Here is a 26,862-nt window from a genome sequence, read left to right as displayed (position 1 = left end):
TCCTGTTTCCACAGCTGAGAAACTAACCACAAGTGCCACTTTTCTCATCAAAACCGGAGAGCTGATTTTCTTCTTAAAAAAAGCTTTATAGTTCAAAATGTTATGTTATGTTAATTACATTTAATATCGCGCACAGATACTTGAAAGTGTCCCGGCGCGTACCTGAGGGGGGGTCATAGTCTGGTAGTAAGCGAAGAAGTGTGTTTTCAGGTTCTTTTTAAAAATCATCAGGTCCTGAGTATTCCGCAGGCTGAGAGGAAGGATATTCCAAGCCACCGCTGCCTTCCAGGCAGGGGAGCTGCCTCCAAGCCTCTTACATTTGAAACGCGGAACCTGAGCGAGACGCTGAGACATGGAGCGCAGATGTCGCGTGGGGGCATAAAAAGAAAGCCGTTTTTGTAAGCAGATTGGGCCATGACCATGAAGAGTGCGGTGGGTCATAACTAAGGGGCAGATTTATGAGGCCCTTGCGCCACGCTTACGCCGCTGTTGCGTCACGCAAGGCGGTGTAAACGTGGCGCATCCCTACGAGGCATTTACAACGTGACGCATCTATGGAGATGCGTCACGGTGTAAGGCCCTGCGCCACATGAAACCTGCGTCAGGTCTCGTAGGCGTTCCGGTGCAGGGGGGGGCGTTCCGTCGCAGGAACACCCCTGGAAAGTGACTCAGTGAAATCTACAAGATTTCACTGAGTCACTTTCTACGTCAATTCCTTACGCCTGCTTGAAGCAGGCGTAAGGGTGATGCACCATGCAATGCAGGGGTGGCCCCTGTGCATTGCAGAGCACTTGCGACATGACTCCAGCAATGCGCCGCCCGTACGCCGAAAGATGCGTCACGCATCTTCCCTGCCTTGCACCATGGTGCGCCGCATTGTAAATGCGGCGCACCATGGGTGGCGGAGCTGTGGCGCACTGTGGCGCACATTAACTGGCGGATCTCTGGGGATGCGCCAGTTAACGTAAATCTGCCCCTAAATTTGACCCGAAGGGCCACCGGCAGCCACTGCAAAGAGTGTTAGTGAAAACTCACGCTCTTCCTGGTAGGAATCTCAAGAAGAAGTCTGGCTGCCGCATTTTGGACCACCTGGAGTTTTCTTAACAGATGGCCCGGAATGCCCGCCAGAAAATCATAGTTACTGTCCTCGGTAGCACCTTAGAGCAGGCAGGATCAAGAATGGTTAACGCCTCTGTGCCACTGACATATAAGCACCTTCTTGACATGAGTACCTGCACAGGACATTTGGGTGCTCTGTTGAATGAAGAGTAACACTGACCACACATGAGTGTCTCCCAGCAGTAAGGAGAACTATACCAAAGATAGGATAGTTATTTGGAATGGAAGATAGGGTCAGGGAATATGATTGAACGCATAACAGAACTATGCGTAGACCAGGAGCACACACAAGGAGAATTATGGGCTTCATCAATGAGTGGTATCGAAATTTCAAAGGAGATTTGGAACAATTTGACTTTATGACAAACATTTCTTAAATTGGGTATCTTCTTGTCTTGTCTATTCCTAGGCCTTCACCGTCAGCGTGTTTCCTGCTGCAAGATCTGGAGGTTGAGAGGGCTTTAGAGCTAAATAATCCGAAGCAGATGGAACCCGAATGACAGCAAAATATACGAGGATCCCTTGGCTCACCCATCCCTACTTACGTATATATTTTATCAATGTTTCATGGACTTATGTTCCAATAGGCTTCTTCATCTTCTTCTTCTTATGGGTTTAATTCATTTAGAAATAGAGGGTGATCTTGTAAGACGAAAAGGACAGACTTGTTAACAAGACTGATTCACCTATCTTATACTTTGTACTGTGTGTGATGAATTAAGCTCTCTGGCTGAACTTGCCCCCACAACTTCCAGATGGCTAGAGCACCACAATACTTTCCAACCAACTGAGAGACTAAGTGGAAAACGAAATTCTTTCTCCCCAGAATGCGCTTCACAGATGATAAGATTGCTAATGCATCTGAAGATCTCGAGTTCTCCTCTTTTTTCTGCTCTGAAAATTGTGGCAACACCTCTCTCCACGAAGGTGGGACGTTCTACGCCTTCCCTTTCCCGGCCTTGTGTGTGGTCACTGTCATTTGTATCTTGCTCTTTATTGTGGGGATGATAGGCAACATCGCCACTATCCTCATCATCTCCAGGTGGCGTGGCACGAGGACCACCACCAACCTGTACCTCTCAAGCATGGCTCTCTCAGACGTCTTCATTTTCCTCTGTATGCCGCTGGACCTGTACAAGATGTGGCACTTCCGGCCCTGGGGGCTGGGAGATCTGGTTTGCAAGTTGTCCCAGTTTGTGAGTGAGGCCTGCACATACTCCACCGTCCTGCACATCACAGCCCTCAGCATGGAGCGCTACCTGGCCGTCTACTACCCACTCTGGGCCAAAGTCATCATCACCCGCGCCAAGATAAAGTGGCTTATTGTGACGCTGTGGGCGGTGGCTCTGTCTAGTGCTGGACCCGTCTTTGTCCTGGTAGGTGTGGAGTTTGAGAACGGGACTGACCCAGCAGAGACTGGAGAGTGCAAGTGCACCAGCTACGCCGTCTCATCGGGACTTCTTAACATCATGATGTGGGTGTCTAGTCTCTATTTCTTTGTTCCTGTCTGCTGCCTGAGCCTGCTCTACAGCCTGATTGGGAAAAAGTTGTGGAGACGAAGGAGAAGCCACGGCGACCGGAGCAATCTTCAGACAGTCAAAATGCTTGGTGAGTGCTCTCCATAAAGGGGGTGGGATTATTTGCTCTAATGTTTTGTGATGCAGTCACATGTTTGCACTGTTCTAAAGCATGGGAACCTAGTATGCCTTAGAAAATCCAACCCACGCGTGTCCTGAGCTGCTGCACCCTTTACTATTGAAGTTGAGACCTGGGTGACAATAATATGACATTAAGATAGGGGGAATGATTTAAGTGTGCTTAAAAACAACTCAAATTCTCCATCAGCCCCACTTATTAAAGTATATTATATATCATATATATAATTCTGCACACGTTAACCAATCTACTTACATAGAAAAACAGTCTTCTATTCAATTTACTGCAATTTGCCAGAATTAAGTAAACTTTCTAGCAGAGTTCTAGAGTGTGGTATTCAAAAAACTATCCACAGAGCATGCTTCAATTTCCTGAAGAAAGTGCGCACTCCAGAGTAATTTTCTGCACATAGATTTATTTAATCAATCCATATGAAAGTGCCAACAGTAAACCCGACACGTTTCGGCAGAAGCTGACTTGATCACAGCTCTTGAAAAAGTGAACAAGGTGTAATGTAAATTGACAAAGACCTAAGTGGTTACTCTTAGAATGGTGTTATGTGTGACCTTCTTGTAATATGCAAGTTATACAATATAACTATAAGCTCATATCATTCTAGACAACTGCTTGTCAGCTATTATCCATGTTATGCTGTGCAAAACCATAGAGAAAATCATTTTCCTTCCCAAATAAATATAAATGTCAATGCTAAATATTAAGAAACCATACAGTAAATCTCCAACTGCAGATAGATAAAGCAAAGATTGGGGACTAACTTATGTGTATTATGGCAGCAATCTTGTAGCCTGCAAGACCAACGATGTTAACCTGATGATTCAAAAAACTATTGCAGATATTTTAAATATTGCTTTCTAGCCACAGATACTATGACTATAAGAATTCCTTAATATTGTTATTGCTACAAAAATGCTGTGCTCTCTGAAACACACTACTGTACATACTAGACAATTAAATGTTCCATACCAAGGGGCCCATTATGATGTCGGGCGGAGGCAATCCGCCCGACACCAATGCCTGGATCCCCCCCGCCATATTAGGATGGCGGGGGGGACAGCGGCGGACGGAAAGACCGTCCGCCGCTTTCCGCGGCGGTAATGGAATAATATGGTGGCGGTGTCCAATGGACACCGCCAGCCATATTACGATGGCTAAATTTAGGGGCCTTTCCGCGGCGGCAATGCCGCCATGGAAAGGCAGGTGGTGATTGCTGCGGGGGCCCCCTGTGGGCCCCCACAGTGAAGGCCAAAGGGGGGTGGCACACGGGGGGGTACCTGTGGTACCCCCCTGCATTTACATGATCGAAGCGGCAGGCACCGTGCGGTGCCTGCCGCTTCGATCATTTAAATGCGTGCATTTATTTTTTAACATTGTGGCGGGCGGTGCAGTGAGCAACGCCCGCCACAATGTTAAATTGAGGAATGCGCCCACCACATTGGCGGAAGTATTTCTGTTTGTCCTTTCTTATGGCCTGACTTAGATCTCGGCGGATGGGTTACTCCGTCACAATGTTGACGGATAACTCGTCCACTAAAATATAAATCTCATAGGATGTAATGGGGTTAATATTTCGGCGGACGGGATATCCATCACCGTTTGGATGGAGTAACCCGTCCACTAAGATCTAAATCAGGCCCTAACTGTGCAAGGGGGACTTTGGTGTTTGCTGTGCCCTCCAGACAATGGAGCTGGCGGGAAACAGGGATACCCCGAACTAGGAATCCACTTCAAGAACTTAATGGTATTTGCTGAGGCACAAGTAACAGAACTCCAGTTCTTCTAGATATAGACTACACTCATCTGTCCATTCAAAGGCGGCAAGAAGAGAGCAAACAGGCTGAAGCAATCCAGGGTAAAGCGATGCCATGCTCCCCAGCCTGATCTATCAGGCACTGCAAGATGAGAAGGGTGACTCTCCTGTCCTGTGTCCATGAGTGTGGCCATGGAGATGATGCATTGCTAACAGTCATAAAACATGACTCTAGAATGGTCCAGGGCTGGCAGCCAATGTGAGTCCCACTCTGTGAGAAGTTGGCCTGATGTGCAGTGCTCACTATTCTAGTGATCACTATATATCAGTCCAAACAACCCTTATTGATGATTGGTTGTAAGTCAACCTTATAGACCAGCTATCCTAGTAGCATGGATACGAGCAGTCTAAGGCTAAGACTCTAGAGGGCGTGTTAAGCCAGCTGTTTTACCATCACATTACCCCTTGAACACCCAGTGAAAGGACACCACACAAGTTGTTATGACAATAAACAGTGTATTTATTTATAACAAGACTACCCTGGCTCTTTATGAGACAGGGAGCTAAGCACACAACAAAACTCTTACGAAAATACTTTTAAGTTAGCACGTTACACAAATGCCCGAGGGGCACGAAAAACCATATACGCTAAAAGTGGAATGCGAATTACTAGCAGGTAAGTAACAGTTCTAATAGGCTTTGGAATCGCTAGGACTGGACTAGGGAATCGTTAGATTACTACTAGGAGACCCAGGGGACTCGGGTGCAGAGTGTGCACTCTCACGCGGGATGCGGGACAAAGTCTATGGAAGCTAGAATTCACAAAGTTAGTGTTCACGGGCGAACCCGACCTGGTAGGGAGAAAACGACAGTGGATCCTGACCCTTGGATAGTGAGGCTATGCTGGGACACCGGAGTGCCGAAGTTACCTAGCCCAGGGGCTGCAGCTGCATAGGTCTGAAAAGACGTCGGGGATCTCGTTGCCGGACCAGGAGCCTGGAAGGAAGAAGTTGCTGGCAGGCGACCAGTGAAGAAAAGTTCGATGGATCCAAGCCTGGATCAAGGAAGAAGAAAACCTGAAAGCAGAGGGGACCAAGTTCTTGAATCACTAGCCAGTGATTAAGTGGGCACCAGGATGGCACCGGGCGAAGTCACCGCAGTCAGGTGAGTGGGCGCTGCTGGGCTCTGCAGTCTCTCGGACCAGGAGGCGTTGTCGGCGACCAGGATGGAGGTGCGAGCTGTCCCACGAAGGTTGAAGTCGTCGGCGTCGAAGTTACCCAGGAGTGGGCAACAAGCCTTGGCTAATTCAAGCCCACGCGGTGGACTCAAAATGGCGTCTTGAGTGGACCAGGAGGGTCCGGGGTGCTCCTCTTCTGGAAGGGAGCAAGGGCCAGTCTGGAGCAACCAGACCAGCAGCAGAAATCTCGTCGGGCGTCGTCAGGAAGGCCACAAGCCAACGGGCTAGTAGCCAAACAACGCGGTGAGCAGCGGAAAGCAGAAGGGCCCCACGCAGATCGTGGAGATGCTGGGGGGCTGCACTTCGGAGCTGGAGCTGCTCAGAGTCGGGGCTTCTCGGACCCCAAAGCACTCACCAGTAGATTACTCGGCGGGCTTGCTGGAAAGAAGTCGTGCAGTCTTGCAGATGGCCGGTCCCTTGAGGTCTCGTCGCACCCACGGTTCTCAGCTGGGCTGTAGAGGTGGGTTGAGGTCAGAGGTGCCAGGGAAGCCGGTTCTCGTCGAGCTGGGCAGTCGGATTCCGGAGGAAGGACTTACAGCAGACCGCAGTGTTCTTAGATGGTGCCTGCGGATGCAGGGTGACTACTCCTTAGCCACAAGGGAGAAATCTTAGGAAGAAGTCTTGAGTTCCTTTCGCAGAAAGTAGTTTCAGGATTCAAAGATGATCTGATTTGGAAGGGGGCCAGTCTCTACCTTTATCCTGTAAAAAGGGGCTGGCACGCGACTAAGTCCTGCCCTATGGGTGGGACTAGGAGGGGGGTGGTTACACCCACTTCCTTGGCGGGCTTTTCCCCAGCACAGGGTCTGGAGTGACCCTGGAACTGGTTCCAGCCAGCCTATGCACAGTGAGCACCGGGGTGCCACGTGCAGTCACCTTCCTCTAAAGCCCTGCCTACCTACAATACACAAAACCCTGTCTGGGACGGTGCTGGCACCGCCCCTGGCAGGAAACCCTTTGTCCTTATCTCCTGCTCTGGGAGGACTCCCAGCAGCAGGAGGGCAGACTTGTGTCTCGGTGGCAGCATCCATTTTGTGGATGCTAAGGCTCTGTCTGACTTTTAACCGGGTTATAGGTTACAGGCATGTCGTGTCCCTCTAGAAGGGTGGGATGCTAACCCCGTCGCCAGAATTGGCGAGGGGTTAGTATTCCAATTCGTATGACACCTTACTCGACATGTTTTGATAAAGCGGTACCAGAGTTGGCACATAACCGCGAGGATTATAATGCACTTAAGAGTATATGGTATGCGATATCATGGAAACGGCTAAGGGATGGATCCCGAAAGCCGCAGACAGGCTCAGCTCGTGCTAGAGCACCATCTCACACGATTCCAAGCACTCTGCCTTCAGGATTGTTAAGGCCTGCTATAGGAGTGACTGATAGGAGATCTGTGTGTCCATTTTTAGGGTTAGATATAGGTATACTATATCTAAAGCAAAGGGTGAGTACACCACCTTGCCCCAGCTGTCGTGCAGCCAGTTGTGTCAGTTTTAGTTAGTCAATCCAGGGGTGGCATAATACATGCTTCAGCCCCTGGGAGACTTCTGGGTGCACCTCAGCCCTGGGTACAGGGACTTGGAGAGGGCCCAGTGCCAATTCAGTACCTGAGTACAATTTGGATAGAGAGAACAGCTAGGCTGTGGGTCTGATTAGCAGGCCCACAGCCAGGGAAAGTCGTAAACCAGTGCAGCAAAAAGCAAAAATCTGGGTGATCATAGGATTGCAGACCCTACTCTCCTACATGACCCCCCCCCAAACTTTGGGACAATAAACTAACCTTGACCAGGTGAGTCTTCTTGCTCTAAGTGGAAATACCTGGAGAGCCCATCAGCACTGCTGTGATCAGTCCCAGGTCTATGCTCCACTGTAAAATCCATCCCCTGTAGGGAAATGGACCACCTAAGCAGTTTGGGGTTTTCACCCTTCATCTGATTTAGCCACAAGAGGGGCTTATGGTCTGTCTGAATGGTGAAGTGAGTGCCAAACAAGTAGGCCCTCAGCTTCTTCAGGGCCCAGACCACAGCAAAGGCCTCCCTCTCAATAGCTGACCAATTTTTCTCTCTGGGTGTCAACCTTCTACTAATGAAAGCAATAGGCTGATCATTACCATCAAAATTCAGTTGAGACAGAACAGCTCCCACACCCAACTCAGAAGCATCTGTTTGGACAATGAATGGCTTGGAGTAATCTGGACTCTTGAGGATAGGTGCTGTGCACATGGCCTGCTTTAGGTCATTGAATGCTTTCTGACAGCTTGCTGTCCACTGAACTTTCTTTGGCATCTTTTTGCTTGTCAGGTCATTAAGGGGGGTCACTATGGACCCATAATTTCTGACAAACTTCCTATAGTACCCAGTCAGGCCCAAGAAAGCTCGAACCTGAGTCTGGGTGATTGGAGGAGTCCAGTCCCTGATGGCCTGTATCTTACTCTCCAGTGGCTGAACCTGGCCTCCACCTACAAGGTGGCCCAGGTATACAACCTGTGACTGCCCTATCTGGCACTTTGTGGCCTTGATAGTGAGGCCTGCCTTTTGCAGGGCCTCTAACACTTTCCTCAGGTGGACCAGGTGATCCTCCCAGGTGGAGCTAAAGACAGCAATATCGTCAAGATAAGCTGCACAGAAGTCATCCAGCCCAGTGAGGACTTGATTCACCAACCTTTGGAAGGTGGCAGGTGCATTTTTCAGTCCAAAGGGCATTACCACAAATTGATAATGCCCTCCAGGGGTAGAAAATGCTGTTTTAGGTTTGGCTTCCTCAGCTAACCTGATTTGCCAATACCCAGCTGTCAAATCAAATGTGCTTAAGAAGTTGGCAGAAGCCAATCTATCTATAAGCTCATCTGCTCTTGGTATTGGGTGGGCATCAGTCTTAGTGACTGCATTGAGGCCTCTGTAGTCTACGCAAAACCTCATCTCTCTCTTACCACCCTGGGTGTGAGGCTTTGGCACTAGAACTACTGGGCTAGCCCAAGGGCTATCTGAGGGCTCAATGACTCCCAGTTCCAACATTTTCTGCACTTCAGTTTTGATGCAGTCTCTAACATGATCAGGCTGTCTGTAGATTTTACTCTTGACAGGCAGACTGTCTCCAGTGTCAACATCATGGGTACACCAATCAGTTTGGCTGGGTGTCAGAGAGAACATATGTCGAAAGGATTGCAGAACTTGCCTGCAATCCTGTTGCTGATGTTCAGTGAGGCTGCCACAAAAGACAACACCATCAACTGACCCATCATCAGGATTCTGAGTGAGCAGGTCTGGGAGAGGGTCACTCTCTTCCTCCTGTCCCTCATCTGTGGCCATGAGCAAGCTCATGTCCTTCCTGTCAACATATGCCTTGAGCCTGTTAACATGGAGCACTCTGAGAGGGCTCCTGGGAGTTCCAAGGTCCACCAAGTAGGTAACCTCTCCCTTTTGCTCAATGATGGTGTGGGGCCCAGACCATTTGTCTTTCAGAGCTGCTGGGGCCACTGGCTCCAGCACCCACACCTTCTGTCCTGGCTGGTACACAGTCAGTACAGCCTTTTGGTCATGCCAAGTTTTTTGAAGTTCCTGGCTGGCCTCAAGGTTTTTAGATGCCTTTTCCATATACTCAGCCATCCTGGAGCGGAGGCCAAGTACATAGTCCACTATGTTGGTTGCAGGCTTTTTGAGAGGTCTCTCCCATCCTTCCTTCACCAAACACAGGGGTCCCCTTACAGGATGCCCATACAGAAGCTCAAAAGGGCTGTAGCCAACCCCCTTCTGTGGGACCTCTCTGTAAGCAAACAAGAGGCAGGGGATCAGGACATCCCATCTTCTCCTAAGAGGTTCAGGTAGTCCATGAATCATCCCTTTCAGGGTCCTGTTGAATCTCTCAACAAGCCCATTGCATTGTGGATGATAGGGTGTGGTGAACTTGTAGTTCACACCACACTCTTTCCACATAGCAGTCAGATATCCTGACATGAAGTTTGTACCTCTGTCAGAAACGACCTCCTTGGGGAAACCCACTCTGGAGAACACTCCAACTAGGGCTCTTGCCACTACAGGGGCTGTAGTGGTCCTAAGGGGAATAGCCTCAGGATACCTGGTGGCATGGTCCACCACCACCAGTATAAACTTGTGTCCTGATGCTGTCTGGGGTTCCATTGGACCAACAATGTCAATCCCCACTCTTTCAAAGGGAACCCCCACCACAGGTAGTGGTATGAGGGGGGCCTTTGTTGTGCCACCTGACTTACCACTGGCTTGGCAAGTGACACATGAGCGACAAAACTCCTTGGTATTCTCATTCATATGGGGCCAGTGAAAGTGTGAGACAAGCCTGTCCCAAGTCTTTGTCTGACCTAAATGACCTGCAAGGGGAATCTCATGGGCCAAGGTGAGAAGGAAACCTCTCAGAGACAAGGGGATGACCAGCCTCCTGGTTGCACCAGGCTTGGGGTCTCTTGACTCAGAGTACAGGAGTCCATCTTCCCAGTATACCCTGTGGGCACCTGTGGCATTCCCTGCAGCCTCAGCAGCAGCCTGCTGTCTGAGGGGTTCAAGGGAAGGGCAGCTCAACGGTTCCTTCCCCAGGTCTGCTCTGGAGAGTCCCCCTGAGCCCAGAAACTCAACTTGATCAAGTTCAAGCTCTTTAGGCTCAGTTTCCCTCAGCTCTTCTAGATCAGCCTCCTCAGAGACTTGATCCTCAACCTGGGGCAAGGGGGAAGGCAAAGCCTTACCCTTACTGCTCTTCTTCTTGGGAGGTGCCTGGTCCATAATTTCAGGATCCAGCACCTGTTCAGTGGGGCATCTTCTGGCCTGTGACCTAGTCACAGCAAGCACATGTGCTGGCAAGCCTAACATCTCCATGTGAGTCCTCTGCTCCACTTCTGACCATTGTGATGACTCCAAATCATTGCCCAACAAACAATCAACTGGGAGGTCTGAACTGACTACAACTTTCTTTTGTCCCTTCACTCCACCCCAGGAGAAAGCTACAATTGCCACACTATGACTAGTAGTGACATTGCTGGCATTGGTCACCAGGAAATCAGTACCTGGCATGATCTGTCCAGGGTCCACAAAGTTAGGTGTCACCATGGTGACACTGGCACAAGTGTCCCTATAGGCCTGAGCCATCTTGCCATTAATCAAAGGTGTCTGCCTGTATTTGCCCAAAGTATTGGGACTTATTTCAGGGGACATATCCATATCCCCTGTACAGACAAGGACAGCCTGAGTGAGTGTGCCAACTAAGTTGTCAGACCCCTCAGTACCCAAGGTTAACCCAACTAATGCCTTGGGAGTGACACTACCACTACTGACTGTACTAGGGGGTGCAGTTGCTTTAGGAGCTGTAGTGGTAGGAGTTTGTCCTCCTCCTCTTTTGGTGCACTCACTAAACCAGTGAGATTTACTTTTGCAGTACTGGCACCACCTTTTTGACTGGCCTTCTTGAGTCTTCTTCTTCTGGGAAGCCTGACCCCCACCCTCTTTGGTTTGTTGGGGACCTGGTGAAGACTTCTGGTCATTTTGCTCATTCTTAACATTACCCTTCTGGTCTGCTTTCTTCTGACCACCCTGGTTCTGGTTCTGGTTCTGCTTGATCCTTGTCCTGACCCATTTGTCTGCCTTCTTTCCCAATTCTTGGGGAGAGGTCAGATCTGAATCAACAAGGTGCTGGTGCAGCAACTGGTTCTGACAATTGTTTAAAATTTGTTCTCTCATCATTAGATTATACAATCCTGTGTAATCTGTAACCTTGCTACCCAGCAACCAGCCCTCCAAAGCCTTAGTGGCACAATCCACAAAATCAGACCAGTCCTGAGACTGAGTTTTCTGGGTGTCTCGGAACAGCAACCTGTACTGCTCAGTGGTTAAACCAAACCCATCAACCAGTGTATTCTTCAGGACCTGGTAATTGTTAGCATCCTCAACTCTAGTAGTGAGGAGCTTATCTCTACCTTTGCCATCAAAGGAGAGCCACAGTATAGCTGCCCACTGACTCTGGGGAATGCCCTGCACAGTGCAGGCCCTCTCCAGAGCAGCCATCCATTTCTGGATATCATCCCCTTGCTTAAAGGGGGGCACTATTTTAGTCAGGTGTTTAGTATCTAAACCCTTCTCTCTATCTCTTGGGAGATTGCTGCCACCAGTGGGAGCTAGCCCACTCATCTGCTGCTCTCTTGCCAGGGCAAGCTTCTCTTTGGCCAGGGCAATTTCTTCCCTTTCAATCCTCAGTTCAGCTTGTCTCATCCTAGCTTCATGCTCCTTTCTCTGAGGGGAAGTAAATCTCCTCTGTGGAGGATTCCTTCTCCCCTGAGAAGAGGCATTAGAGTGCAGAGATCTATTGGAGTCCCTAGAAAGAGATCTATCTCTCCTAACTCCAAGGTTAGGCCCACTTCGGGTTAGTACTGGGGGGCCCCCAGATCCTAGCCCAAGTAAGTCTAAGTTGGTCCTAGTTAGCCTTCTGACTACCTCAAGACCCTTGTCTACCTCATCCCCAGAGAGTACCTCCTGATCCTCCTCCTCAACTGCTGAATCAGTGTTGTGGAGATCTGGATCCCCAGAGGTTCCCTCTAAGGCTGGCATGTTCTCATGTAACTGAGAAAGCTTTCTGGCATCATATGTCTCTAAGAGACCTATCAGAAAGGAAGTGGTGGGGTTAGACCCCTGCTTCAGTTTCCTGGAGACACAGATCTGTCTCATCTCATGGAAACTGAGAGCTGCATATCTTGAAGTGACCTGTGGAGGGTCAACACTGACCAGGGGAGTCTCAGTAGAGTCCTCCTGAGTCGACATGCTTTTCTAGTGAGGTGTAAGTGGTGCACTTACCTACACTATATGTTTGCCTACTGATCCCTTGCTAGAGTTGTAGTTTAGGGTGTGCTAGGCCCTAGGAGCTACAACAGCTGGTTCAGTAGAACTCAGAGTATTCTAAGCTAAGTTATATGTACCTTTAGTACTTATGTGATCTTTCACAAGATATTCTTAGGATATGTGTGGTAAAACAACAGCAAGCTCAAATCCCAACCGCTGCTCACCAATGTGAGAAGTTGGCCTGATGTGCAGTGCTCACTATTCTAGTGATCACTATATATCAGTCCAAACAACCCTTATTGATGATTGGTTGTAAGTCAACCTTATAGACCAGCTATCCTAGTAGCATGGATACGAGCAGTCTAAGGCTAAGACTCTAGAGGGCGTGTTAAGCCAGCTGTTTTACCATCACATTACCCCTTGAACACCCAGTGAAAGGACACCACACAAGTTGTTATGAAAATAAACAGTGTATTTATTTATAACAAGACTACCCTGGCTCTTTATGAGACAGGGAGCTAAGCACACAACAAAACTCTTACGAAAATACTTTTAAGTTAGCACGTTACACAAATGCCCGAGGGGCACGAAAAACCATATACGCTAAAAGTGGAATGCGAATTACTAGCAGGTAAGTAACAGTTCTAATAGGCTTTGGAATCGCTAGGACTGGACTATGGAATCGTTAGATTCCTACCCGAGACCCAGGGGACTCGGGTGCAGAGTGTGCACTCTCACGCGGGATGCGGGACAAAGTCTATGGAAGCTAGAATTCACAAAGTTAGTGTTCACGGGCGAACCCGACCTGGTAGGGAGAAAACGACAGTGGATCCTGACCCTTGGATAGTGAGGCTATGCTGGGACACCGGAGTGCCGAAGTTACCTAGCCCAGGGGCTGCAGCTGCATAGGTCTGAAAAGACGTCGGGGATCTCGTTGCCGGACCAGGAGCCTGGAAGGAAGAAGTTGCTGGCAGGCGACCAGTGAAGAAAAGTTCGATGGATCCAAGCCTGGATCAAGGAAGAAGAAAACCTGAAAGCAGAGGGGACCAAGTTCTTGAATCACTAGCCAGTGATTAAGTGGGCACCAGGATGGCACCGGGCGAAGTCACCGCAGTCAGGTGAGTGGGCGCTGCTGGGCTCTGCAGTCTCTCGGACCAGGAGGCGTTGTCGGCGACCAGGATGGAGGTGCGAGCTGTCCCACGAAGGTTGAAGTCGTCGGCGTCGAAGTTACCCAGGAGTGGGCAACAAGCCTTGGCTAATTCAAGCCCACGCGGTGGACTCAAAATGGCGTCTTGAGTGGACCAGGAGGGTCCGGGGTGCTCCTCTTCTGGAAGGGAGCAAGGGCCAGTCTGGAGCAACCAGACCAGCAGCAGAAATCTCGTCGGGCGTCGTCAGGAAGGCCACAAGCCAACGGGCTAGTAGCCAAACAACGCGGTGAGCAGCGGAAAGCAGAAGGGCCCCACGCAGATCGTGGAGATGCTGGGGGGCTGCACTTCGGAGCTGGAGCTGCTCAGAGTCGGGGCTTCTCGGACCCCAAAGCACTCACCAGTAGATTACTCGGCGGGCTTGCTGGAAAGAAGTCGTGCAGTCTTGCAGATGGCCGGTCCCTTGAGGTCTCGTCGCACCCACGGTTCTCAGCTGGGCTGTAGAGGTGGGTTGAGGTCAGAGGTGCCAGGGAAGCCGGTTCTCGTCGAGCTGGGCAGTCGGATTCCGGAGGAAGGACTTACAGCAGACCGCAGTGTTCTTAGATGGTGCCTGCGGATGCAGGGTGACTACTCCTTAGCCACAAGGGAGAAATCTTAGGAAGAAGTCTTGAGTTCCTTTCGCAGAAAGTAGTTTCAGGATTCAAAGATGATCTGATTTGGAAGGGGGCCAGTCTCTACCTTTATCCTGTAAAAAGGGGCTGGCACGCGACTAAGTCCTGCCCTATGGGTGGGACTAGGAGGGGGGTGGTTACACCCACTTCCTTGGCGGGCTTTTCCCCAGCACAGGGTCTGGAGTGACCCTGGAACTGGTTCCAGCCAGCCTATGCACAGTGAGCACCGGGGTGCCACGTGCAGTCACCTTCCTCTAAAGCCCTGCCTACCTACAATACACAAAACCCTGTCTGGGACGGTGCTGGCACCGCCCCTGGCAGGAAACCCTTTGTCCTTATCTCCTGCTCTGGGAGGACTCCCAGCAGCAGGAGGGCAGACTTGTGTCTCGGTGGCAGCATCCATTTTGTGGATGCTAAGGCTCTGTCTGACTTTTAACCGGGTTATAGGTTACAGGCATGTCGTGTCCCTCTAGAAGGGTGGGATGCTAACCCCGTCGCCAGAATTGGCGAGGGGTTAGTATTCCAATTCGTATGACACCTTACTCGACATGTTTTGATAAAGCGATACCAGAGTTGGCACATAACCGCGAGGATTATAATGCACTTAAGAGTATATGGTATGCGATATCATGGAAACGGCTAAGGGATGGATCCCGAAAGCCGCAGACAGGCTCAGCTCGTGCTAGAGCACCATCTCACACGATTCCAAGCACTCTGCCTTCAGGATTGTTAAGGCCTGCTATAGGAGTGACTGATAGGAGATCTGTGTGTCCATTTTTAGGGTTAGATATAGGTATACTATATCTAAAGCAAAGGGTGAGTACACCACCTTGCCCCAGCTGTCGTGCAGCCAGTTGTGTCAGTTTTAGTTAGTCAATCCAGGGGTGGCATAATACATGCTTCAGCCCCTGGGAGACTTCTGGGTGCACCTCAGCCCTGGGTACAGGGACTTGGAGAGGGCCCAGTGCCAATTCAGTACCTGAGTACAATTTGGATAGAGAGAACAGCTAGGCTGTGGGTCTGATTAGCAGGCCCACAGCCAGGGAAAGTCGTAAACCAGTGCAGCAAAAAGCAAAAATCTGGGTGATCATAGGATTGCAGACCCTACTCTCCTACACACTCCAAGATGGAGACTGTTCTTCAAGACTCTAGAGTGCAGTCAGAGACCATGGATGGAGAGACTCCCATAGTAAGGTGAGGTGGGAACTATTTTTTGGCTTTAGTCACTACTACTTATTGTTCAATATCAGTTCATTGGGAGCTACGGTCACAAATATGTGTTGGTGAGGACGACAAATTATCTGAGATACTATTTACAAGGATTGTGGGCAATATGTTAAGCCATTTTATCCTTTAACTTCAGCTACTTTGCATTAGAGTTCTTAGCTATTTCGCAATATGCTTTTTATTATTATTTTATACTGTGGTTAAAAGAGATAGAAATATTGCAAAATTATAATAATAATAAAAATTAAGTCCACAGCAAGGTTCACGGTTACAATGTGATCAGGAAAGACAAAAATAAAACAAATCTAGCTAGGTGCCTGAATCTAGCCCCAGAGATGGATCTCTGGAATCTGCAATGTTGCCTGGACAAGTAAGATACATTCTGGCTAAGTTCCCATAAACCAGTTATTCTCATTGACCAATGTAGTGTGGGTGGAAATAAACTGAGCAAAGAAGCCAGGATCTTGAGTGCTGGGGGTGAACCTGGGCAACGTCCCTGCAAGGCAAGCTGTAGCCTACCTGGAGAAGGAGTAGGTGCCAGCTAGAAAAAAGACAATGCTGAACTACACTAACCAAAGGAGAAACCTATCTTGTCATGAAGAGGTCAGATGTGCTGCGAGAGTGTGGGCTAAATGGGTGTATATTCCACTCTGATGAAGGGGTCACTTCAGTCCCAAATGCTGTAATGGATGTTGCCCTAAGGTAGGGGTAGTTCCAGATTCTGACTCTGCTCTGTCTTTATTTGTTTACTTATAATTCCCCTAAAAGATTGTCTTGTTTTCAGTGAACGATGCTTCCTCTCCTGTGACATCTACCTGCCTGGTTAATTTCTTAGCTATGGACCGGGTCTCAGGCATCGATTTTAGTCTACTGCTCTGCTCACATGATGTTTTTTGTTTCCTCTTATCAAATTCTATGCTATGATTTGATGTTGGTTACTTCCTGTTTCATTTGGGGTCGATCTTCTGATCTGCGTAAGTGGTGACGCAACTGCTACGGTCTGTGTGGGGGTATGGATAAAAAAAAGTTTTTCTGGTGCAGTCACCCGTCTTAGGTGCTTTCATTCCAATCACTTAGAGATTAGTGTGAATTGAGTTACTTATGTGTAACTGTAGTTTCTTAGAGCTGGTAAATTTCATAGATTCACATGCTTGAATCATTCCCCAGCATCAAGCAGGGTGTCTCACGGTAAATTGAAATAGTAGTATAAGATTTTAACATACCTGAAAGGCTGCACACAGAGGGCATTTATGATCTACAACTGTGAGGTTAATGTGGGCCTCTTCTTTTGATGTTGCACCTTTCAGAGTGGCTTCTCTGGGCTCGCTACCAGATAGGGATGAGCTGAGCAAACATTTATACCCAGTGCCCGGATAATGCCCTCACGTTGGAATAATCGTACCTGGTGTCTTACCCTACTGTGCATGGTTTGGGATGCTTCTTGTTTATGCAACTTCTGTTAAACTAAAGTGAACGGTTTATTCTCTAAAACGTTTTATGTCTTACCTAGAGACAGTTGTATCGTAGCTGTCTTGCCAGCCCCATTTACTATAGAGTATAAAAAATCATACCTACACAATAGATTCCTATGTACATATATAGAGGGGTTTTCGGTCACTCTTCTTCATCCATGTGCCTTTTTCAAACAGTCTTTTGCATTTTGCTTCCAACCACCACGGCATACGCTACGGGCCATATTTACACGCACTTGCACTAAGCAATGTGGTACATGCACGACGCAAAAAAAATGCAATTTATGAAGCCACGCAAGGCAACTTTGCATGATCTGAGTGACTCCCTATCAAGAGTAACGTAACTCAGCGTCAATCATTTTATTGCATTACTGTGCCCTGGGAAGGCATTCCATGGACGGGGGAACATCCTTTACAACGTAACTTTTACTCCGCACTACCATTACGACGCAGCTATTACAACGCAAGTTGTTACAACGATTTGCACTGGAGTGCGCTGTAGGATAGGGAATAGTTTAATTTTCTATCCAACACCTTCCCTACTATCCACGGGGACTGGAGTTGGAATAGAAAATTAAACTATTCCACTATCCAGCGCCCCCCAACGCAAGTCGTTGTAACGACTTGCGTTGTAAAAACTGCGTTGTAATGGCATGCGGAGTAAAAGCATGCGTTGTGATGTCATACAACCCCATGGACGTTGCGTGGGTCTACCCATTCAACTCCCAGGGTTTTTGAAGGATTCTCAGATTTACCAAAACTGGCAGACCTTGGAATGTGCCAAAATATGCCTTCTCAGCAGAGGCGTAACGAGGAGAGATATCTTTATTTCTCCTTGTTACTTCCTATTTTTATGTGTGCTGAATTCTGCAGCACGCATAGAAAGAGGAATATGCCTCCAAGAATATTTTTTTGTGTGCAGAAAGGCGCCCCTTCTAGCACAAGAACAATCCTATATACAACGGAGGAACCTTTGCACCATGGTGCAAGGGCGCCTGCGTTGGTGCTAGGGAGCCCATTGTGTGCCATTGCTGGGAGAAAGTACAGGAAAGCACCCTATTGAGATAAATACAGCGCATTCCTGTCCTTTCCCTGTGATGCAGTGCAGCAAGGTCACTTTCTGCGCTGCACCACAAAGCCATAAATATGCCCCTAAGGGGCTATACGTCAACTCACTTCAGCCGTTGGCTCTTGCACTGTTAGTGACAGCTTTCCCTTGATCACATGTTCATATCACCCTAAAAAGTATTTCAGTGCTAAACCGGGTTGGACAATATTTTAAATTGTTAGTGCATTTTCCTTTCCATTGTTTACACTTTTTGTTTTTTTAGTCATCCTTGTGAATTTGAGCTATGTCTACAGCTTACAATTAATTTAGAGCCAATAGTACATTTTGTTTGTACCAACGAGAATCACAGTTTCCTGTAATGTGCATTAAAGTAAAAAGGGTTTGTCGATGTAAGGGCTGTCTGCAGTGACGCACCTGCACTCCTCAATTAAAATGATATGCGATGGTTATAATTTTATTTTCAATTTATGTTTTTTTTTAATTGCAAGCAGATGCCTGTAACATTTACGAGTAAGCATGGGTTCTATTTTTTCTTGTCTTTCCATTTTTGTGGGATATGAGCACAGTAAAAAAATAAAAGCCAACGCTCCTGCATGCGAACATCATTGATGTTACCCCTGAATACCATGGGTCCTATTTAGAAGAACTGATGCATCGGCATCGATGCGTCAGATCTTTTGCGCCTGCCGTAAATGCCCTAAAGACACCATGGGTGAGTTCTATTTATAATACAGTGCTCCATGGCGCAAGGATTCTTGGATGCGTTAGAAATTCTGACGCATCTTTAGGGGATAAAGTGATGCATTGCAGAACACAGAGGCCAGTCCCTGTGCCCACTCAGAGGTGTGGTTATGGGAATGGGCAAACCTTTCCTTCTGGTCACTCCAAACCAGTTCTGGGGCAACTTCCCCCTCCCACTGGGTTTGAAGCCAAGCTCATTAGGAAGACAAAGGGAGGTGTAAGTCACATCTGCCGGTGAGAGGGAAGGCCCCCTTTGAAGCTCAGGAAGCGGCTGGGCACAGTCTGTCTGGGAGCAATCAACATCTCACAACAGGGGAGCCATTCACCAGTCAGGTGACACAGGAACTGGCAGAAAGGCACATTTGGCTAAGGCAGTAAAATGAGAACACTGGATTTTAAATAAATTGAGTCCTTGAATCATTTTTCTAGTTGACTCCAAACCAAAATTAAGCATTATAAATGGTCATAATGTAACCCAGAGTTTTCCTACGAGAGAGCTAGCCTTGCTACAGTGAGAAACAGCAGTGGAGGTTTTTCACTGCCAGGACAAGTAAAATATTAAATATACATGCTCTGCTTTTTAAAAACACTGTGCCCAGGCCTATGGCATTTGGGACCATATGTACAAAAATTAGAAATCAAGATTACCTAATGTACAAAAGAATCATTTCATAAATAAAGATTCCTAATAAGGTTGCTGTGGGAAGTAAACCACCATGTCAATGATTGCTTTTTAATAAAGTAATCTTTTTTTTTTAAAGTTAAAAAAAAAAAAATAACCTTTAAAGTTTCATAGTTTTAGAGTAGGCAGTGGTCCGTAGGACCAGGTCGAAATGGCAGTTCAAAACTGCACACACAGGTTGAAGGGCGGACCAGAGATGCTTTACAGTGTTTCTTTATTGGGTGACCCAATGAGTGTTGCACTTGCAGCCCACTTCTAGCATTTAATTTACAGGCCCAATCTACAGGTACTTCCTTTTACTACAGATCTACAAGTAAATTAAATGTGCCAATTAGGTGTATTCCAGTTTTACCATGTTTAGAAAGGAGAGAGCACAAGCACTTTACCACTGGTTAGCAGGAGAAAATTTATAGCACAGAGTCCTGAACAAAGACGGGTTCATGTAAAGAAGGCAAAAATCTGGGGGAATATCACATAAAAGATGGTCATTTTCAAGACAAAGCAAGTAAATAACCACAGGTCACTGGAGGCAAACAGGAACATATAGAAGTATTTATTAATGCTTAGTTGTGTACACAGGAAGGTAGCAAGGTACACAGGAGCATGATGGGGGTTGATCAGTCCATGGAGAGTTTCTTAAACTCCCAACTGACACCATGAAAATCTTAAGACAGATAATATGAAGACATTGAAAGCAAAGTGATGGGACACAAGAGGGACAACAAACATTCAGAAGATATCATGTAACAGCATGTCTCCCTTCTTTCAGCAGTGAAAGAAAAAGAAGCAAACTTTACGTCCAAAATGCACATTCACAAAGCAAAACACAACACCAAACCATCAGAAAAGCCAGCCAATCAGATCACTCAAATACAACAACAACCGAGCTCCAACAAAGATGGCGGCACCATGCATAAAACATTTAACAGATGGGAAACTGCTACTGTACCAAAAAGCTCAAACCCGAGCAGATTCGTCCTCCCAACAGTTTTCCTGAAATCAGAAAACACCATCCCTCTATGCTTCCACTGCAGATGACACAACCAGACGCCACCACACTGCAAGCCAACCCTCAGCTTTATTTTGCCTTTAAAGTAATGATGATAAGCGTACAGGGCACGCTGATGTCATTACACTAAAGTAAAAGTAAAACAAGCAGATGTGCTTGTTTTACTTTCACTACATCAGCGCTCAGGGGGCATATCTCACCCCCCTGAGCACTGATTCTTATGGGAGAGGTATCATTGCAAAAAGGAGACTCTCCCATTTCCAATGATATCCCTCCCCAGTGGATCCCAGCTTGGGGATCATCAGAGGAGAGCGATCCCCAGCAAGGATTCACCCACTAGGCACCAGGGATGGGGGAGAGGTTCTTTAGGCAAGAGCTTGTGCTCCCCCAGCACATTTGACTTTCTGCACCCCCTGGGGGGTGAATGTGGGAAATTACACCTGATCTGCCCCCCCCCCCTCCACCCCAGGTGTCAGGAAGCCCACTAGACAGCATGGCTTATTAAATAAAAATATAGGGGTTGCGGCTGCCCATCATGGGCAGGGTAATGCCCCCACCCCCAACAAATTATGCAGGCAGTCTTTTCTGCCCTCCCAGGGAGTGATTACCCCCAATCTGCACCCCAAGTGTGGTGGGGCAGTAAGCTGACTAGACACCAGGGTCGATTGGGGGAATTACCCCTGATCTGTCCCCCCAAGGTGGTAGGAAGCCCACTAAACACCATGGCTTTATTACATTAAAAAATAGGGATGTGGGCTGCCCATCATGGGTATGGCCATGCCCGCATCCCACAAAAAAAGTATGTTGGCAGACTTTCTGCCCCCCCCGCCCCCCCCCCCCTCCCGGGACATAGGGGGAGTGATTACCTCCAATCTACTCTCCAGAGGCAGTAGAAAGCCCAGTAGGCACCAAGGAAAGATAAAAAAAAATTAAAAATGTAGGTGTGGGGGCTGCTGATCCTGGGCATGGTAATGCCCCCACCCCCAACAAAATATACTGGCAGTATTTCTGCTCTCCCCCCCCCCCCAGAGCACAGATGGGGGTGATTCCCTGATTACCCTAATCTGCCCCCTCCCGGGGAGGGACTGAAAACCCACTAGTTACCAGGACCACTGAAAAATATATATAGGGGTGTGGGCCTCCTACCATTAGCATTGCCATGACCCCACCCCCATAAAATATGCTGACAGTCTTTCTGCAACCACAAAGAGCGGATGGGGGTTATTACCCCCAACCTGCCCCTCGAGGGGGCAGAATGCCCTCTAGATACCAACAACATTTTTGTAAAAATATAACGGAGTGGGCTGCCGTCCCTGGGTCCTGTACCCCTTTAGTAATCGTTGCCTGTATGAAGATTGTAATTCATACTTAATTTTTATGCATCAATATGATTGATTATGTTGATCTGTTTTATTATGTTCCTTTTTTGCATTTTATTTTCTTGTTTGTTTCAAAATCTAATAAATAAAACAGGAGGAAAAAAAGACGGAGCCATCAAGGATGGATCGGTGACAGAATATCAGAAACACAAATATCGTGTGGACAGAATATCATGCCAGTAATATCGGGAACAGAAATATTGAGAAGCAAAGTGTGAATAGGTGAGTATCTATTTACTATTCTTAACTCCAGATCTATGTACTGTGAAGATACATATATGGTCAAGGTACATATATGTGGAGATATGTATAGTAAAACTTATCCATAGAAAATGACCTACATGATATTTTTGCCCTGATATACTGTCCCACGATATTTGCGTTTCCCCTATTTTGTTTAAATACCTCATGGATGCCTTCTCTCCCTTTGGCTATTTGCCATGTCCATTGAGCCCCTAGTAACTACAGCCTGGGATGGCTCAGATATGGGCTCAGGCAGAAGATCTGGGGCTGAGCCGCATCAAATATCCTGATGATGAGCTGCTGACCCTTACAGAGCCTAATAGATCTCCATGGACACTTATGAGACAGCTAGAAGCTTTTGAAAAGGTACCTTTATTCAAAATAAACACAATCAGATCTGAAATCTGAAATATTACTTTGTCCCTTAGGAAACTAGACATTTAAAGTGATTTTCTCTTCAGATAGGGAGAGAGGCGCGCCCCCTATTTGGTTTAAAATATTACTTCAACGCTGGGGAAAATGGAGAAAGTGGACTGACCTTCTTTAAAAAAGGAAATATTGGCAGATTAGAATAAAGAGATGGCACTGCCTCTCTCTTAGTTAGGGAAAATGCCACAGTAAAAATGAAAATTCTAGGAATGGTGGAGGGTGGTAGACTGGTGTGCTCTGCAGGAGCGGCCCATATATACAGCGGGGGCTGCCAAATAAAGCACGAGGGGCTATGGGGCAAATGGTGGGACTATCTCAGGCTCCATGCGAGAAATGTTGAGCCTTCAAATATGTTTTGTGGCTTCCTGTGGCAGGACTTGGTGGGCAGTGGTCTTGTTTGTGTTGTGTTTGTCAATGAACTTAATAAAACAATAACAATTCTTTATTTAAAAAAATTGAAATTCTAACATACCTCTTTACGTGTCTTCTAGGTAGTGCCGCCCACAACCTGGAGGGAAATCATAATGGGCCAGATTAATGAAAGTGTCACCCAAAGCAGCGCAGCAGCACTAAAAAATGCTGCGCTGGGTTGCAAGACAGGGAGGAAGAAAAGTTTCATATCTACAGAAATATGGCACTTTCCCCTCTCCCTGGCGTCGGTGCAGAGTTTTGCTGCTGAGCCCCACGCTCACACCTTTGCACCAGAGTGCAAGGGTGTTTGCATGAGTCTGGCATAGATTTTGACCACAACCATACTATGACTAGACAACTTTAAAGGATCACTGAAATAATATCGACTACCAAAATATCGACTACCCAAAATATCGAGGAAAAAATATCTACAACCAAAATATCGAGTTTGTATGTACAAACAGGTAAGTACAAAAATATCGAGTACAAAATATCGTTTACAAAAATATAGTTGTAAAAAATATCGACTTTAATAAAAACAATGTTTAATTACATTAATATAAAAAATTAATTACTAAAATATAATTAACAATACTTAAATTAACTTTTAATAATTAAATAATTAATGAAAGTAAAAAAATAATATTTTTTTAATCATATTTCTTAAAACATATATATATATAGTAACAACATTTAATTAAATAATAGCCAATATTATTAACGTACAAATACAAAAGAGTAAAAATTACTATTCCCACTGCAAAGAGTGCAACAGTGGATATATGACGTTACAACGCAACTTTTACAACGCACTACCATTACAACGTAAGTATTGGTAAGTATATAATAATTTTTTTTAATTTAAATTATTTAAAATTATTTAAATATAATTTAATTTAATTTAATTTCATTAAATTAAAATAATGTAAATTTAATTTTACTTTATTTTTACACTGTACCCCTGTACCCCAAAACTGACCCTGAACCCTAAAAAAAAACCTTTACCCAAAAACCCAAAACTGACCCTGAACCCTAAAAATACCCCTTTACCCAAAAACTAAAAACTGACCCTGAACCCTAAAAATACCCCTTTACCCAAAAACTAAAAACTGCCCCTGAACCCTAAAAATACCCCTTTACCCAAAAACTAAAAACTGACCCTGAACCCTAAAAATACCCCTTTACCCAAAAACTAAAAACTGACCCTGAACCCTAAAAATACCCCTTTACCCAAAAACTAAAAACTGACCCTGAACCCTAAAAATACCCCTTTACCCATAAACTAAAAACTGACCTTGAACCCTAAAAATACCCCTTTACCCAAAAACTAAAAACTGACCCTGAACCCTAAAAATATCCCTTTACCCAAAAACTAAAAACTGACCCTGAACCCTAAAAATACCCCTTTACCCAAAAACTAAAAACTGACCCTGAACCCTAAAAATACCCCTTTAATTTAACATAATTAGCAATTAATCAATTAAATTAAAATAATTACCAATTACATTTTAATTAATTAACAAATATTATTTAATTACCAGTTAATTAAATATTACTACCAATTAATACATTTACATATTTAATAAATAATAATTAAATTACTTCCCACCCTATTCCCCTATAAACCCACAACCCGCTACAGGAAATACATTATTTTAATTTACATAATTAGCAATTAATAAATTAAATTAAATTAATTACCAATTAAATTTTAAATAATTAACATATATTATTTAATTACCAATTAACATACATTATTTAATTACCAATACCATATATTATTTAATTACCAATTAATTAATTTATTATTTAATTACCAATTAATTAATTATTACTACCAATTAATAAATGTACATATTTAATTAATTATAATTAAATTACTTCCCACCCTATTCCCCTATAAACCCACAACCCGCTACAGAATAAAATTACACAATAATTTAAAAAAAAATCATTAATTAAAAATAATTATAACATAAAATGACACTTTTCACACATATTATAACATAAAAACACTATAAATAATTACATATTATATAAAAAACGATATTTTTTACTTTCAATATTATTTACAGTCGATATTACTTCACTTACCTTAACAACGATATTTTGGCTGTCGATATTCTGTCCTGTTGATATTTTCTCCAAACGATATTTAAATCTCGATATTCTGTCCAAATGATATTTTGGAGTCGATATTATGTCTGTGTACCAACTTTAAAACCTTTCCTAATTTGTATGTGTTCTACAGCACACATGCAAAGATGGAAAAGAAAGGAGAAATAAAACATTTCTCCTTTTAATGCCTTCTTTCAATTTGCGTTCAATTTTTATGCAAAACCCTGTGTATCTAGATAGGGTTTTGTGTCAAAAAGAAAGAGGGGTTACATAGCAGCACCCATGTGCCAGCCATGTAACGCCTCCTTGACACAGAGTGATGCAAAGCAGTGCTTAGGCTGCGTTTGTCACTCTTAAGCAACTTTTCAGAGCAAATCTGTGTGCAAACACAGCACAAAATATTAGTCAATCTGGCCCCAAGGTTCTACAGAAAAACTGCAGCTTTGTATGAGGAGGCAAGAGAGCTCATGTGGACACCCAGATTCAAAGCACACTTGGGCATTAAGGAGGCAGTGCGAACAGGCTGCACATCTTAGACTCCTTCAGGATTGGATCTCCCTTGAAACACTTACGAAATGGGTGTTGTTGACAGGGGTGTTACTAGACAGGTCTGGTTGGGACATACTGTGGCTACCAAAGCGATGGCAACCCACAAATGCACACATAAATGGCACAGTGGGTACATTAGTAAGGACCTCAAACTAGATGGATAAAAAACACAATGGCCCTTACTTACGAGGCCCTTGCAGATGCCGTTGCATCACTTTTTGTGAAACAATATTGCACAAATCACTATATCATATCTATGAAGCCACAAGAAGCTACTCTGCATGGCTTTGAATGGCCGCATAAATATGGAGTAAGGGAAGGCAGTGCAAATTGCTGCATTGGCGTACTCTGCGATAGAGAGGCGTGCCATGGGCGTTGCGATGGGTGTTCTCATACAGCATACATGGACTTTGATGCTTCCCCAGATTTACAAGACCTTGTAAATCTGTGGATGGACCAAAACCTTACGCCTCCCCAAGAGAGGCACAATGAGGAGAAATATCTCAATTGGCCTAACGGCTAGGGCACTCGACCTCGGACCTGGGGATCTGGGTTCGAGTCTCTGTAACGACGCCAAAACCTCCTGTGATTCTGGGCAAATCACTTAATCTCCCCGTGCCTAAAAATGAATGTGTGTCCGTCCTCATGTAACGTAACTGGTGCTATGTAAAGCGCTCTGATACCTGATTCGGTTCGGGTCTAGTTCGCGCTATATAAAACTCCGTAAAAAAAAATAATAATAAATAAATAAAAAAAATTCTCCTTGTTTCTTCCTCTTTCTAGGTATGCTGCATTTTGCAGTACACAGAGAAAGAGGAAAACGCCTCACTGGATTGTTTTTGTGCAGGAAGGAACATGGAAGTTGTCTGGGGGCACATGTGGTCTACTTTGTTTTGTATATATTTTTATTAACAACATAGATTACAGTGAACAATGAACAACAGAGGAGCTGTCTGCACGGTGCTTGCATATGCATAGAGTCCAAAAAATACACAGAGATTCAGCAATCAGGGTCTACATGCAGTACATACGGTTAGAAGCATGGTCCACTGCCATGTTGAGAGAATGAGGGGAGGAAAGGGGTGCCCCCAGGGCCACATAAGAGTGGCCCTTGGGGGCGCGGCTCTGCTTGGGGCCCCCAAAGTTTGT

General features: G+C 45.9%; 1 long non-coding RNA gene and 1 pseudogene across 2 annotated transcripts in view; one reads left to right on the top strand and one right to left on the bottom strand.

The window, feature by feature from the left end:
- LOC144798727 (uncharacterized) overlaps nt 1–26,862 on the bottom strand; it is a 381,952-nt gene that overhangs the window by 128,060 nt on the left and 227,030 nt on the right. The gene's annotated exons all lie outside the window — the stretch shown is intronic.
- LOC144799295 (growth hormone secretagogue receptor type 1 pseudogene) overlaps nt 1,947–26,862 on the top strand; it is a 28,279-nt pseudogene continuing 3,363 nt past the window's right edge.

The sequence above is a fragment of the Lissotriton helveticus genome, chromosome 12, assembly GCF_964261635.1.
Source record: "Lissotriton helveticus chromosome 12, aLisHel1.1, whole genome shotgun sequence".
In the NCBI taxonomy this organism is placed as follows: Eukaryota; Metazoa; Chordata; class Amphibia; order Caudata; family Salamandridae; genus Lissotriton; species Lissotriton helveticus.
The sequence above is the reverse complement of the archived record's forward strand: the minus strand, read 5'-3'. Positions and strand labels throughout refer to the sequence as shown.